A 7,011-nucleotide genomic window follows, 5' to 3' on the forward strand; every position below is an offset into this window, starting at 1 on the left:
CCTTCAACTCTTCTTTGTGGACAGTCTTGGAGTCAAATTAGCATTTCAAGCATTTTGTCCTCTGCATATAATAAAATAAACAGTGCTCTTTAATACTGAGAGATATGCAAGGAAATACATAGCCGAGGAAGATGTTGACTGGTGAAGATGATAGAAGCAGAAAAAATAGATGTGGAATAGTGAACAAAAAAAGAGGGAGGGGGAAGGTGGGAGGGCAGCAAGCCAGGGAAAGAGCAAAGGCAGAAGCAGTGATGAAAGGGGAGCAGAGGAGAAAGAGATATGGAAGTACAGCTAAATTACAAACACAAGCATCTTTGTTTGGAGCTGTCTTTAGATCCCTAAATGTCACAGCTATTTCAGAAACAGAATGAAAACTATGTAGTCTAGAGGAGAAGACATACACACCCTGCCTACTTATGGCTCTAGAATACTACTTATACATGCCTGGGTGACACCATAAAGGACTTGGATCAATACTTACTCTGGTCAAATCCTAGAAAGTTCCAGTTTTAGTATAACACCACCGATAACTAACCAGTGCTTCAGAGAAACTTAAAAACCTTGATATGCTCTGGGACAATGTAAGCAATATAGCAGTGACATCATTGAATATGCAGACACCTTAGGACACAATCACAGATTATAGCATTGTTTCTGTGATTAAATTATACAGAAAAATACGTCCTATAGACATGCCAAATAAAAGAGGGCCTTGGAATGAGTTCAGGCAACCATCATCCACCCTGCTCATTATGCAACTTCATGATGCTGCTTCATACTCCCAAATGTTTGTCTCCCATACAAATCTGCTATAGATGAGGTAGCCCAAAGCAACAGAAGTGTAAATCCATCAGTATCACCCCATTCTAAGGCAAGAAGACTGCCCACACCAATCTTTTCTTCAGCCCTCCATGCCAGGAAAAGGGGCAGCCCTTCTGCTGCAGCAGACTGCAGCATTTGGGGATTGTCTGTACCTCCATTACCTGGTGACTTCACAGCAGAGTCCATGGTGACGAACTCAGTAGCAGTAGCTCATATTACAATGAGAATATCTTAGTGGCAAAGCTCAGTTCAAAGCAGAAGATCACAGGACCCTTCTTAATTTCTCTCCAGTCACTTCACCCCCACCTCTGAGAGCCAGCTGCAGAGGTTCTGTGCTGAAATCATTGCTCTTCCATGCTGAAGTGAAGAACCTTAACTACAGCCCCATAAATACTGCATGTTCATAGAGCTCTTGGTAACATCTTGCTCATACATCTCATTAAGAAACCAGGATGGAAAAAATACAAGACTTCAATCCTGGAGATAAAATAGTGGATTCCTTGAGATCAGAGTGAGATCTCCTTTGGGGGGCAGTTATAGAAGTTTACGTCCCCCTCTCCTACACGTGTACAATCACATTCCAAGTCAGGATACTAGCTTACATGCAGCATTTTCTCTGACAGCTCTTTTGTCTGGTTTGGGGTTTTTTTGGGGTTTTTTTTCCTTACATTTTATCAAGCTTTCTTTTTCCTCACTACCCACTTCTATCTTTTCTCTCTCAAATATTTTTCTTTCAGATTTTCTCTCTCTTTCCAAGAGGTGCAACTCTACTCAGTGGAGCATGTCCTTTCCCAGGCCTCCAAGATCAACTTAGTTAGCTGCAGGCTAGCTTTGAGACATGGGAAAAGTCAATATCAAGCAACGGGGTTTCCACCTTTTGGCAATCCATGAAAGCAATGTACATCTCCCTCACTATTTCCATGGCTGTTAGACTATTTTTACTATCTGGTTCCAAGAACAAATAGACATAAATGTAGTTCTAGGAATTATAGAGCACAACAACAAGGGGGATCTGTACTCATCACTAGCACAGCAGCTGAAATAGCAGAGAAAGATAGGGACACAGGGAGAAATGGGAAAATCCAAGTGAGAAAGAAAAAACAAAGCATGAAGGGAAAAGTAAAAGAGGAACAAAGACGCACACACAAGAGAGGGAGAGAGCAGTGATCACAACTGAGACAGCCCATGTTTATGGACCATATTTATATTTATTTTGAGCATGTATAAGCAAAAAGGTTAGAGCAAAGCAGGAAAACATCCTCTACCTTACAGCCAAAGACCATCCTCACATTCTGCTGCCTCAGTGCAGAGAGTGGGAGTTCAGGTACCAAGGCCTGGATGGCTGGCTGCACCACAACAGCTGTACGCTGCACCTGTCATCTTCTGGAGAGCATGAGGTTCTAGGTATTCAGATACCCCTCTGATAGGGAGGGTTTGTGCCTCACTGACTTTAATGCTACTCAGGAAACAGCAAACGCCTGCATCTCTCTAAGCACTGGAGACCAGTAGAGGAGCTGCACTATCTCCCTCTTCAAGTAAGTATGCTGTAATTCCAGAGTATGCTTGGCAGAACCTTGCTAATAACTTTAAATGGTTTTTTCAGTCACAAAATAAGGAAGCCTGAGTTAAACAAGGGTTACTTCATACAGTGCAACAAGCAAGGATATTTCTAGAGATAAGAATGAAAACCTCCAAAAAAAAAAAAGTACCACTGTTATCGGGCAGCTGTGAATTACTACTTGCCTTCTCTCTTGGGCTATACTTGCCTCAACTCCTGCCTGGAAATTAGATCAGTTTTGTTTGTGGTGGCTTTTTTTTTTTTTTTTTTTTGCATTTGGTTGTTGGTTTTTTGGATGTGAACCCTTAATTCTTCAACGCCTTCCTCTAATCTCCATCTTGTTGTTTTTGGAAGCTCACAGCGCTAACAGTCTATTTATAGTTGGCTGCTTTTGTAGTTTATCTCTGCTATAACACTGTGTCCTTTGTTCTCACTTCACAATACAAACCAGAAGGAATCCTGTATGTCTGGGTTCTTACCTTCTATTTGATGAGCATGCTTCATTAATAGGAAGGACAAATCCACTTCCATCTGGCTGCTTAACTGGGCATACACCATCACTGTTCATGCTCCATCACCTAGCACATTATTCAAAATTGGCATTTTTTGTACGTATGAACCTACCACAGGTTATTTTAATTACTTTCAGTTGTTTTAAGGCTTATTTGCTTTGAAATGTCATTACACTTACTGCACTGAATTATTATATTTCACCTTCTTTGGTTAATGTTTCTGAGCGTATTTAAGAATAATTAAAAAAAAAAAAGCACAAATATGTAAATAGATGATGTGAAGACCCACAGCTGGACTGATTCAACAAACATTTGAAAATCAAGGCAGAAAGGGAACAGCTTATATTGATTTGAGATCCTGAAATTCTGAGCAAGCAGATGAGCTGAAACAAAGGCCAGTTCAAGCCTAGTATTTCTCAAAAGTTGCAGCGTTCACATCCATTTTCCTGCGAAACAACCCCTGCAGTGACTGGGTGCAAAGTCTGTCACCTGTGTCTTTGGGACCTGGACCAGACAAAACAATGCACTGTGAGTCTGGGGCAACGAAGTGATACGGGAAACCACCAAGTCCAAACAAGGGGTGGTAGGTAGCCCAGCTCCGTGCTGGGAAGCAGGAAGGGGACCCCTATGAGGCAGCACCAATAGCTGCTGTGTCCCTGGAGAGATGCCTACAAGCTCTGTGGGGCAGCTGGCATTCTTGGCCCCACCTATTTGTGCCTCTGCTCTAAACTGAAGAGACAGCATGGACCAGCTTCAGCAAACAAGCTTTTACTGGATTAACTGTCAGATCCTTGAAACTGAGATTTTAGAGGCTCATCCAGAGATGAGCTTCATTAAAAGATTATTTAGAGGATTATTTCATACAGTATTTTTAGTTCATACGCTATTTTTTCTTCCCGTAGCTGAAGTGAAGTAGAAGAGGTCAACTTTGGTTTTGTTTAATACATAAAACAGCAGTGTTGCCATGTCATCTCCACATAAGCATCAGCAGCATAGCTTCTGGCACCATCCTAACAACTCAACTTCCAAACACCCAGCTGCACACAGCACCAATCCATGCTGGGCCCACATAGCTGCTAGTATTTCAGCAGGCAGATAGCAGCTCAAAGGAGTTGCTGACCCAGGCACAAAACACAGAGGCTACCATACCACAGATACCAAATAACTGCAAAAACCAGCAGAACCGGGGACGGCAGGTTAGGCTCAAATGGGACAGTCTGTGAGGAGATGAGGATGGTGGGAAAAACAACTGGTCTGTGTCAGGGGAGCTGCCGTCCCAGAAAGCATTCAGCACCTCCCTGTCTGCTGCTGCACAGCCTGTGACACAGTGTCTGAGCTCACCTGGTGGAGGTAGGTGGGCAGCAGCCTGCTTCCTCTGCACGGCTCACCTTTCCCAGAGGAATGCTGTGTGTGTGTGCAAGCCTTAGACTGAGGGTTCAGGGATGCTGAGCTAATAGCTGCAGTCACAGCTGGCCCGGTGAGATGGCACAGGCCTCTCCCAAGGGGCAGCTGGGGTAATGGCCTGCATGTGGAGTCCTGATGCAAGATGAGGTCTGAGGCAAAGGTCACTGGCTAGAAAAAAATGATTATAAGGCAGTGCTGGAAGAAGAAGCAACAATACATGGCACCAAACTCAAATGGGAACAAGACACACAGGCGCCGTGACCTCAGAAGCAAGGAGAAAAAGAGGCTGAACAGGAATGGACCACAAAACCTTCACCACAGCACACTCTGAGCTTACAGGGAGCTATGAGAATGGGAGTTTGCATCACCAGATGCCACCACAGTGTTCTGGGTACAGCACAGGAAACTGTTTTTCTACTGAATTCTCTGTAACTGGAAACCCCAAGATAACCACAGTAAAACAGAAGTTTAAACAATGTTCTTGTGTGTTATCATCCGACTTAACAGTTGTCACCTGTAAATAAGAGCATATACAAGTCTTACAGGATGGTCTATGTAAAATCAGAGTTCAGGATGCTGAAATGTATTTTTCCCCACTGGGTAGCTGTCATACTTGATTTGAGCTGGGTTCAGTTTTGTGGCTTCATGATAGCATGGTTCAGCCCTACAGAGAACCAGCATGGAGGGACAATTGTGCTGAGGTTTGCATATCCTACTCTGTCCATTTTCATTGAAGAAGATGCTGTCTCCTGCCTGGCATGTTCCTTGACAGATGTATTTCTATCCGCTATTCCTCTTGTGTCTGCAGAACTCAAGAAAACATTTCTCAATGACTTAAACCACGTGTATAAACTTGCATGGTTTGTCCAGAAAGTACTGAAGAGACTTTCTGGTGAAGTTCCTCATGGTCTACTGGCTTGGGTATCACCTGTCATCCTGGGGCTGGCAATGAGACCCATGTAAAAGCAGAAATCTGGCATACACCCTATATCATGTGCACTAATTCAACAGAAGCACGTGTTTACTCAAAGGCAATTAATGTCAGCGTTATGTACTGTGCAAGCTGGGAACTAGTGCTGGCATTATTGGAGTGTTCAATTCTGCTGCAGGTCACAGTAAAGACTTACCCAGAGATCAGGTAGAAAAGTTGAGATCCCAGCATCTTCTGCTGCATTCAAGGATCAGGTGCAGTTAAATATTGACATTGCTGCAATGTAGCTATGACCTGGTCTGAAAAAGCCTGAAAAAGCACATACTTTATCACTGTGAATAGTTGATAAGCTGGATGCTCCCCACAGATATAACTCGCTGTCCTGCCAGCAACTTCCACTCTCAGGGACTCATAAAAATGAAACTGAGGCTCTGAATTTCCTGGTACAGTCACAGTCCATTTACTCTTATGTGTCATCCCCATGGGAGCAGCCCTATAACTGAGAAGTCATTGGAATCCTCCATTAAATGGATGTCTTGCTCAATAGGACTGTGACAACATGCATTTTATGAGGTCATTCAGTCTAAGATACTTTTCTGCAGAACAGCCTGTGCACTGCAAAACTGTCTGTGCTGCTGGTTCCACCACCTCAGCTTGGGGAAACCACCATGGGTCCAGAGAGATGTACTGTTCACACTATTAGCCAGGGAAAGCTCTCTGTTCATCACCAGCTCAACAGCACAGGATCCTCCCTACACAGACACTGCTCCTATACACATTGCTGCTGCCACATTAGAGTTTGTGGCTCATCTTTTGTCTGTTTCCTGCAATTTGTCCTTGTTTTTATCATTATGTGACTTAGAGGCTGAACTTCTGCAGTCACTTAACTAATGTGCATGACTTGGCACCTCTGCTCCACTTACTGAAAGGGGGTCTTCCACTGGGAGCTCTCCCAACTGCAGCTATCCAGTTCCTCATACCTCAAGAGCAGACCCACTCCAGCCCCACAGTAACTCCATGCTGGATTTATGGTACACTCGTGCCAATGATCGCATTCTGCTCGCTCCCTTAGATGTAAGTTGGCTGGGGTTTCCCATGGCTGATCACTTCAGAAGCTCAGGTATCTCACAAGCTGTTCATTCAAGAAGGCAACCAGTCCTACAGATGCTCAGGGGTGCCAGTATGATCTCACTGAAGCTCATGGGTAGTTTCTTCCCACCTACCACCACCCTGAAGGGGATGTCTAATGATGACCAACATCCACCCAATGCCTCGCTTTCTGCACCAGAGGCAGTAACTGAGGCACCTGATCAGTCAGAAGGGCAGCCTCTAAGCCTGCTGGGCAGCACAGCAGTACTAGTGGCCACTGGACAAGAAGACTCAATCAAAAAACATCTGTCTCAAATTCCTAAGTCATACTCCATACATAGTGTTTGGCTTCAATGCTGCCTGCTAGCAAGTTTCCCTGCCTTTCATTCTGGACAACCTTCAATTCTCAGCCCAGACTCTTTAGTCTAGTCAGTCACACTGAAGTTACAGAGCCCTGGGGATAAAGGGAAGGAGGGCTGTCCACATTAATAGAATTATAGAATGAATCATAGAATGGCCTGGGTTGAAAAGGACCTTGATGATCATCTCGTTTCAATCCCCCTGCCTGATCATCTCGTTTCAATCCCCCTGCCGTGGACAGAGTTGCCAACCACTAGACCAGGCTGCCCAGATCCAAATCCAACCAGGTTTTTTGGTTTGCTTTTTTGTTTTTGTTTTGGTTCTTTTTGAAGCTG

This window comes from Phasianus colchicus, chromosome 2 (genome assembly GCF_987193195.1).
Source record: "Phasianus colchicus chromosome 2, bPhaCol1.hap1.1, whole genome shotgun sequence".
Lineage (NCBI taxonomy): Eukaryota > Metazoa > Chordata > Aves > Galliformes > Phasianidae > Phasianus > Phasianus colchicus.